Source organism: Sander vitreus, chromosome 2, assembly GCF_031162955.1.
Source record: "Sander vitreus isolate 19-12246 chromosome 2, sanVit1, whole genome shotgun sequence".
Taxonomy (NCBI): Eukaryota; Metazoa; Chordata; class Actinopteri; order Perciformes; family Percidae; genus Sander; species Sander vitreus.
Window position 1 is genome coordinate 1,878,162 of NC_135856.1, and position 10,206 is coordinate 1,888,367.

Genomic DNA, 10,206 nt, shown 5'->3' on the forward strand with positions numbered 1-10,206 from the left:
GGGGACCCGTCATTGACATAATGCATTCCCTAGCCCCTTACCCTAACCTTAACCCTTACCCTCACCCTAACCAGAACCTCATTCTAACCCTAATCCTAAAACCAAGTCTTAACCCTCAAACAGCCCTTTAAACTTGTGGGGTCCAGCATTTTGGCCCCACAAAGCTGTTGGGACCACATAAGTATACTGGACTCCCGGTTTCTGGACCCCACAAATATAGTTAAACAAGCCCACACACAAACACACACACAGACATGATGTGACTCTACGTAGAGAAAGAAACATGAACCAAACTACTGCTGTACTGTAGAAGACAGCCGTGTTCAGGAGGAGTTGTGTGTGTGGGAGGTTTCTCTCACAGAACAAGCTTCTCTGTGCAGACTTCTGAATTTTTTTCCTTTATTTTTTTCTCTGTTTGCAGAGATTTGATTGAGAAATTGAGTCAAGATGTTTTAGAAAAACACGGCAGACTGAAACAGAGCAACGAGAACAATAAAACATGTCAGGAATCATAATGGGACGGTTTCATTCACTCGTCTGTGTTCAGCCTCGGGGAGATGACGTCAGGCCCTTTCTCCAGAGACACAGTCCCACACACACACAGCCACACACACACACAGCACCTCTCTCATATCTCTGAATAATGTGTGTATGAAGTCACGTAAGCCTCCGTAGTTTTAAACTTGTGTAAAAGACATTGATTACTGGATAGAGAGCTGATGCTGCAAAGTTTCCTCTGATGATGAGATAAAGAAGTCATGTTTGATAAAAAAGAAAAAAAAGAGATGCTGCTGATGGGGGTTGGCGTAGAGCGTATATGAGCTGAGTGGTGTCAGTGTTTGTCGACCTCGGAGCAGAATGGCTGCAGTTACAGAGCTCTCCTTCCTGCTCTTTGCTCTCATCATCAACATCCATGCAGAAGAACTGGTCATCATCCGACAAGAAAGCAGCTCTTACACCTTCAAGCTCCCCGAGAACACCAACTCCTGCCTGATCTCCAGATCTGTTGGTGAGGAGAAGCTTGTCCTGTGGAACACCTCTGACCTCTGGTCCAACACCTCCTCAGTACCTGAACACTTGAAACAACGACTTGAGAGCTCAGTGAAAACTTCTTCTTACACCATCCGCCGCATGACCCATTCAGAGTCCGGCTCATACCACGAGGAGTGTTGGACTGACGGCAACGTGATGCATGACAACAACTTCACTATTACTGTTTGTACTACTTCAATAGGTTCGAGGGTTAACAGTATCGGAGCGAACTTTGGACAAACAGTGGACCTGCCATGTGAGGGAGCAGCTGATAATCTGGATATCCAGTGGCTCAAACACAACTCTAGATATGACCAAGAAACATGGAGCAGAGTTTTTGGGGAAAATACGACATCAGTGATGGACAATGTTAGAGGAAGATACCAAGTGGTGGCAAACACATCAGCTCTTCGTGTTTCCAACGTCACAGCAACAGACTTTAGACGGTACACCTGTCTGGTGATGAACCAACAGCAGTGTGTTAGCAGTCAACCTGTAGAGTTCAGAATATGGTTGTTTGGGAAAATCTACCGCTCAGTGGGAGAGACCGCTGTGTTGCCGTGCACTATCACTGACTCCACTGATGAACAGCCCCCACGTTGGAGGAAGTATAATCAAAAAACATACTCTTACACTGACCTAGGACAACAAAACCAGACTGTTCCTTCAGTAGACCAAAACTACTCGCTGGTGTTTTCATCTCTAATGTTAAATCACTCAGGTCTGTATGACTGTACCGCGTCTATGAGAGAGCAAAGGTACTGGCTAATGGTGTGCCCCAAATTTGGCCCCCCTGCTGTAGAGCTCTTCTCAGAGGGAGAAGAAGTCACTGTCAGATGCAGCGATTGGGAAGGAGATAGGGGGCATGGTTGGTTTATCAAGTCGAACCGAACAGAGGGAAGAATCTTTAGTGTAGCGTCTGATCAGAGCATGAGCAGAGTGAGTATGTCTGATGGTATCCTGGTTATCTCTAATGTCTCAGTGGGAGACGCAGGGGAGTACTGGTGTGCAGTTTCTAACCGAGATGCTCAGTGTGTGTCAAGCAGCAGAACTCGGAGAGGAGACACGGAGAGGAGCACAGCTTTCAGCTCACACACACACTTAATATGCATATTATCATGTCATCATTGGCTTTAATACAGCCTGCTATACACTGGCTTTAAAACAAGGGATGGACACATTCATGCAGAGAAAACATTTAGACTAGAACACAAAAGACAGAGAGAGAGATTACAGAAACAACAAACAGAAATGATGGGAAATAAGACATAAATACCCAATGATTATTATTATAATATAAAATAAGTTTTGAATGTTAGAAGTTAACCTTTGATATTGACAGGGTGCAGATGTTCCCTTATCGTCTGGATTAGTATGTTGTGTATATATATATATGTGATATTATATTGTGTATATATATATATATATATATATATATATATATATATATATATATATATATATTTAGTTAGTTGATCTTTTCTTGATGTTGTTGTGGATGTGTGGGATTATAGGGATCACTCTGCTCTGTTAGGGGATATTTTGGTTTAATAGTTTAACATGTTGGGAATTCACTTAACGTTACTGTCACCTAAGAGTTATTACAAATCATTTTATCTGTGTCTGTGTGTGTAAGTCTGTGTTTGTCTGTGTGTGTGTGTGTCTGTGTGTGTAAGTCTGTTTGTCTGTGTCTGTGTGTGTTTGTCTGTGTGTGTGTGTGTGTGTGTGTGTGTGTGTTTGTGTGTCTGTGTCTGTGTGTGTAAGTCTGTGTTTGTCTGTGTGTGTGTGTGTGTGTGTGTGTGTGTGTGTGTGTGTGTGTCTGTGTGTGTGTCTGTGTTTGTCTGTGTGTGTGTGTGAGTGTGTGTGTGTGTCTGTGTGTGTAAGTCTGTGTTTGTCTGTGTGTGTGTGTGTGTGTGTGTGTGTGTGTGTGTGTGTGTGTGTGTGTGTGTGTGTGTGTGTGTGTGTGTCTGTGTCTGTGTCTGTGTGTGTAAGTCTGTGTTTGTCTGTGTGTGTGTGTGTGTGTGTGTGTGTGTGTGTCTGTGTCTGTGTGTGTAAGTCTGTGTTTGTCTCTGTGTTTGTCTGTGTGTGTGTGTGTGTGTGTGTTCCAGATGTTTTATTTTAACCCTTGTGTTGACCTCAGGTCACATTGACCCATTTTAAACTTTTGTTTTATATCAGAAAATGTGGGACGTAGAAATAAGCGCTGAAAATGTGTAGAAGAAAAATGTAAAAATTGAAAACATTGGAAAAAGCAAAAACAAACTGTGAAAAAAAGGCGTCAAAAACGTTGAAAGGTTGAAGGGAAAACAACACAAGGGTTAAATCTAAAGATTATGTGATATTTTTTATTATGTATGAAGGAATATGAATTGTCTTTAATGCATTTATAATAGTTGTATCTTGCAGTGTTGTCAGTGTTATAAACTTGTTATTATATCTTGGTCTATATCTATAATCTATCGTCTGTATAACAGATTAATTAAACAATACAACTGTTTTGATTGTGATTTCTTTTTTTAAGATAATTATTTTGGCTTTTCAGTGGACCAGTGGACAGTGGATAGACATGAAAGGGGGAGAGACATGGGGGATAACACGCAGCAAAGGGCAGCATGTCGGCTTGGAACCCGCGCCGCTGCAAAGGACTCAGTCAACATGGGGCGAACGCTCTTAATGGGTGAGCTCACTTTATGTCCCGCCCACAACACTATCTGGTTGGTAGATGTTAGACGAGTAACAGCCAATCAACACTCACCATGACATGCAGCAGCCTCAAGCAGAAGCGTCTCCGGCTCCGGTGGAGTTGGTCTCGCTCCGGGCGAGTCCCCCTAAATCTAGAGCGCTCCTTTAATGAGTCATTTAGAAAACTCTACAGCAATTGTTCCTGACCTAAACAGGCGGAAACAGACCATAATAAGTTCAAGTTCAAATGTATTGTCATGTGCATTTAAAAGTACAAAGTACAGAGAGAATGCAATGCAATGTGCTTTGCCCTGGTCCTCTCTTCTCATAAAAACTATCAATATCATTTGAATAAAATATAATAAAATTATACTTGTGTGTGTGTCTGTGTGTGTGTGTGTGTGTGTCTCTGTGTGTGTGTGTGTGTCTGTGTGTGTGTCTTTGTGTGTGTGTGTCTGTGTGTCTCTGTGTATGTGTGTGTGTGTGTGTGTGTGTGTGTGTGTCTGTTCACACATTTGACACACACACACACACACACCTCCTCTCTGTTAACTATTTTTTTCATCCTCCTAGTGTGAGCAGAAAGGGGGGGTCCTCACAACATGCTATAGGGTCATGGTCCTCACAAATATAGCAAAACACGTACGTGTCTCTCTGTGACATGTTTTTCATCCTCCTAGTGTGCAGATGGGGGTCCTCACAACATGCTATAGGGTCATGGTCCTCACAAATATAGCAAAACACGTATGTGTGTGTGTGTGTGTGTGTGTGTGTGTGTCTCTGTGTGTGTCTGTGTGTGTGTCTGTGTCTTTGTGTGTGTCTGTGTGTGTGTGTGTCTTTGTGTGTGTCTGTGTGTGTGTGTGTGTGTGTCTGTTCACACATTTGACACACACACACCCACACACCTCCTCTCTGTTATCTCTGAATAATATGTGTATGAAGTCACGTAAGCCTCTGTGGTTTTAGAGTCATGTAAAGGACATTGATTACTGGATAGAGAGCTGATGCAAAGTTTCCTCTGATGATGAGATAAAGAAGTCATGTTTGTTAAAAAACATAGACACACACACACACACACATATAAATGCTTTTATTTGGATCTGAAAGGCATCGCAAGAAAAAAACAAGATCCAAATACTGTGGGAAGAGTCATTGCCAAGGTGACAGGTCTACATGGCTCACATACTTTTACAGGTCTTTCCATTTATAATACTCAACACATTAAGGATAAACAAAGCTTCTCCATCTCCATATTTGCATTTTGTTTGTAAATCCTGCCGGTCTGGAGCGTGTCTTTAAACGCGCTCTTTACTGTTGTTATAAGGCACATTGTCAAAAGTAGTAGCCGAAAGTCAGCCATATCAAAATACACTTCCCTTCATTAACGCTGGCAGTTACAACAGGTGTTGCTATTGGAAAATCATACAGGTGTGCACTCCGGCGCAGCCATGTTCCACCTGCGACCTGCCGACACACAGAGCACTTACTGAGCAATTTGACTGACTTCTTAAATAACAACCAGACTGAGCTGAACTTTGAATCAATCCTCTCGGGGTTGAAACCTTAAAGCTCCACATCAGTTCACATTATTAGTGCAGTTGGGCACAGCGGGCATTGAACCCCCGATCCCCCTTGGCAGCGTCAAGGTACATGTCCATATACGCGTTGTTTTCACGGATAGGATTGCCCCGCTTCCCAGCATTGCATGCTAGTTGGCTCGCCACCAGTTTGTCTTCACTGACCAATGACAAGCAAAGAAAACAGACTCCGCCCTCCTACAACCGTGATGGCTGCAGCTGATTGGACGAACGTGTCATGTGGGGCTGGCTGCTCCCAAATTTCAAAACCAACCATAATGGCGGCTTGTTCTGAAAACGATCTCATATTTTACGAAAATAGTTCACAGAAACGTGTTTCTGAAAACATTTTAAGAGAGAAAGAGGCCGTGCAGCTGCTGAATCTGTTTTAATTTCAGATCAACAAAGGTCAGTTTAACAGATTTCCGTCAGCTTTTGAGAGGCAGCGAGCCGAGCCTGCCTGCTCCTCATTTGCATAAAGTTGGCTGGATTCAAATTTATGCAAATGAGGAGCGAGCAACTCAACGCCCCGCTTCTCCAAAGTCCCCGCGACGCTCCCAGAATGCATTGCACGGCTGCTCCCATAGAAATGAATGGGAAGCGTGTTACTTCAGCAGGGAAGCTTTTCTTGGCTAAACTCAACCCCCTCACGGTGCTCCGTACCCGGCTCACCGTCACCTTTTCTCTGCTAAATTTAACTGTAAGTATGCTGTCCTCACTAAAGGTTGTTGCAGGCAACGTATTCTTCAGCTATACAGCTAACTTAACATTATATTCTCCAAGGAACAGGCAGGTTGTGTTTGGCAGGATTTAATTAAGGAAAATATCATTTATTTTGTAAAACTGTGAAAAAGAACCCAAAAATACAAACACAGTAAGTATCTTTGCAAGTACCAAATATCTCTTGTACATTAGTAGAGAATTATTGATATAAAACAACACAAACAGGCTCTTAAAACTATGTACTGTAATCTGTAAATATCATTTACACAAGCACCAATGCTTTAACGACCAAAGATTGAAACCATCCATATGTAGTTGACAATAAACTAAACATCCTCAAGCATACTGTACTCAAACCAAATAAATATTAACATAAACATGTTAATATAACTGTAAATAGTTACTCTATCCTATTCTCTAACTGTTACCTCCAAAGGGGGTCAGCTTCTCCTCGGAACGCATAGCTCCTATGGCGCCATTTTGATACTAACAAGCCATCACCTCCCATTAGCATCCCGTTAGCATCCCGTTAGCATCCCATTGACTGCCATTCATTTTGGCGCCACTTTGACAGAGAATACCTTTACATCTGAAGCGTTTAAAGACTCTATTTGTCCGTTGTTTATTTCTAAAGAGACACGACAATGTATAAAAGGCTCCATTACCTTGTAGCTCACGTTATGGCTCCGTAGCAGACGTTTTTATAACAATAGGCTAACGATTCTGTCAGAACCACACGACTTACTGTCACACAGTAGAGAAATTACCATATAGTACAGGAGAAGCTCTCAGGCAGTTCTAATATCCTTCACTGGTCTCTGTCCAGAGACACGGGATCTGTTGGTCCATTTTATATATGTCAATGGTTACCTCACTTCTTCTTTAGTGCAGCTACTTACAATCACCAGTAGGGGGTGGAAAAGAACATACAAAAGAAACCAACTATACCAATTCCATTACAGTAAGGACGGCTGAACTTAACTGTCATGTGATGGGCTGGTGGTAGCCAAATTTCATAGGATATCATATCACACGTTTTTAGTAGGATAGCAAATACGTTGAACCAGACAGTTTCTGCCTCTCTTTAGGTGTCAGCAGTTAAAATCCTCAACAGCAGTTGTTGATCAGTGCTGGTTTCAGAAAGTTGGAGAACAATTAGATATAAAACAGGATGTAAAAAAAGCCACAAACGTATAGACGTAGTAAGTTTGGCCAAACAGTCTTCTCAGTACAGGCCTCAAATTACTGGAACTGCCTTCCTATTGAACTCAGAGAAAGCACCAGCTATCTATCATTTAAAACCGCATTTTTTCAACCAAATGTCTTGAAAAAATAGTGCGTCTAGCTGCTGCTGTAAAAGCGTCTTGGGCACCCGGGCTGAGTCCCGGATGTTTACGACGTCTGTCTCCGTCGCGGCTCCACAAAGCCTTCGTAGCATCAACTCTGCTCTCCAAACCTCGAATGTCCTGGTTGAAGTATAGCGCCGTGCTGCGTGTTGGACATGGAGGCGGCCTTGGGTTTCTCAGGCGGATTAGTTGTGGCGGCGGGCAGGCGTTGGTGATCCTAACGATCACGTTAGCTCGCCTCTGAGAGAGAGCAGAGGTTTTACATTTCATGACTGGGACCATTAAAAACAGCAAAAAAACAAAGAGACACTGGCCTGAGTCTGGTGTGTGTGTGTGCGTGTGCGTGTGTGTGTGTGTGTGCGAGTATGTGTGTGTGTGTGTGTGTGTGTGTGTGTGTGTGTGTGTGTGTGTGTGTGTGTGTGTGTGTGTGTGTGTGTGTGTGTGTGTGTGTGTGTGTGTGTGTGTGTGTGTGTGTGTGTGTGTGTGTGTGTGTGTGTGTGTGTGTGTGTGTGTGTGTGAGTGTGTGAGTGTGTGTGTGTGTGTGTGTGTGTGTGTGTGTGCGAGAATGCGAGTGTGAGTGTGTGTGCGAGTATGTGAGTGTGTGTGTGTGTGTGTGTGTGCGAGTATGTGTGTGTGTGTGTGTGTGTGTGTGTGTGTGTGTGTGTGTGTGTGTGTGTGTGTGTGTGTGTGTCATTTTGTGCCAGATTGCAGTATTGTTGCACGTTTCAGCTCATTAACTCCAAATAACGTGTTTTACATTATTGATTTTAGTTTGTTGTGTCTTCCAGCCTTCTAGGCAGCTGCTGATTTGCATTTTCTTTAGGCACACTGTGAAAGTCAGCTTGCAGAGACTTTAAACTTGCAGCAGAAAACTAATTTAGGTGTTTTTCACTCTGCTCACTGCTCGTGGCGAGGCCTCAGGGCGCTGTCGCTAGTGTCGTGCCAAAAAGTGAAAGCAGCTGCTACATTGTCATTATCAAAACCTCTTGATTTTATTCATGAAAAAAGCGGAAAGTGACGGACATCCGGCTGAAAATAGGGACATCCGGCAGAATTTTCGGCGGCACCGGAGCAATCCCGGAAGTGGAACGTCGTGGATCTAGACCAAGTCGGACACAAATCTAACTTGCATGCATTCGGCGGCAATCGCTGCTGATGGATTCTGCGCAGGCCTGGCTCATCTCTAACAAGTCTGGGGTTCAGGTGGAGGCACTGCAGCAATGGGCAGTATGAGAAACCTATTCTAGTAGACCCCGTAGGCAGAATTTTGTCCAAATGAGGTCTGTCAAATCTGACTCCTATTAATTAATTCCCGTGCCTTCTTAAGCTAACCAGAACACAAGGATCAATCTGAGAATTTTTTACTGAGTCCAGCATAAGAGTTACAACACAATTATGGGTTCACAAAGAGAGTCTAAGTTTCCCTGGCATCAGACACTTTAAGTCAGAGCTGGTCCACCAAGATCTCGTCTGAAATTTGAATTCTGATCAGTTCTCTCCCTTCAGCTTTTAATCTCCCCTCACAGGTGGGTGGCGTCTTGTTTCTTAGGCAGAAACTGTTATCTTACATACACACACACACACACACACACACACACACACACACACACACACCAAGGTCGGGCCTCTGTGTGGTGCAACTTCCTCGTCCGTTCTCGCAACCTTCAAACAGTGCACCTCTATGCCATAAAAGCCTAAACTATTTTTATGACTTAAGCTTAACTTTCTGTGCAACAGAGGTCACCCGAAGCACTTTTAACCACTTCCTCAATGACTAACACAGCTCTTTTGCAACGAGCACATACACACATTTTGTTAATAACATATTTCTACAACCCCACGAGTAAAAATATGACGCTGAAAATAATTTGGAGGCAGAAAACAAGGTTTCAGAGCTGCAATCACTTTTTTGAAGTGCAAAAGTTGTTTTATAGGTTGCATTGCTCCTTTAAAAAAGGTATTCTAACCTCTGGTGGATTGATGAGGACTATGGTTAACTGCTCCTCAGATCTCTGCAGGGTAAATCCAGACAGCTAGCTAGACTATCTGTCCAGTCTGAGTTTTCTATTGCATGCCCAAGATAATCTCCCATCCAGGAATGCTGTGTGGACTAGCCAGACCTTCCTCCGCAGCGCTGTGGAGGAAGACGTGCAGAGAGGAAGAGACAGTCGGAGTATGAGAGAGGAAGCTGTGGTCTGGACCATAATCGCAGAGCGAGGGGAGGAGGGAGGGGGTTTACAGACAGGGAGAAAGGAGAAGATTGGCATCACGAAGTCATTTAGAACATAAAAAAACACTCACGGGCCACAAAACCATCCAAATAAAAACATGGCTCTTCTCCGCTGACGGCGACTGTCTTTGTCTCCGTTTGACTGGTTTGGAAATCACAAAGGTTGCACCACTTGAGAAGAATGCACATAAACACAGCCTTGGCCTCCGTTGGACCACACTGCGGCTGCCGCTCTGTTTGTTATGATTCATCATCTTGTTGTTGGGCAGAGACTCCTGCAGGAAAAGCATTTATTCAAAACGTCCCGTGTTGTTTACCGAGGAGGGTTGTGCTTTCACATGTCTGCAGAGGACAGCGTGTGATAGGGATGAAGACGAGAGGATGGCTGGAAAAACGAAGACAAAACAACTTGTTTGCCCCCTCTGATAAATGCAACCAATCCTCCAAAACATCCGACCCACAGGACAGTTTTCCGTCCTCATTTAAACACATCAACGTTGTGAAATGGTCCCAGTTTGGTTAGGGTTTAGACACCAAAACTACTGAGTTAAGTTGATATAAAGATGGAGTTTTGGGTTCAAATCAGACGTGACTTCACTTCCTGAAGGTTACCACA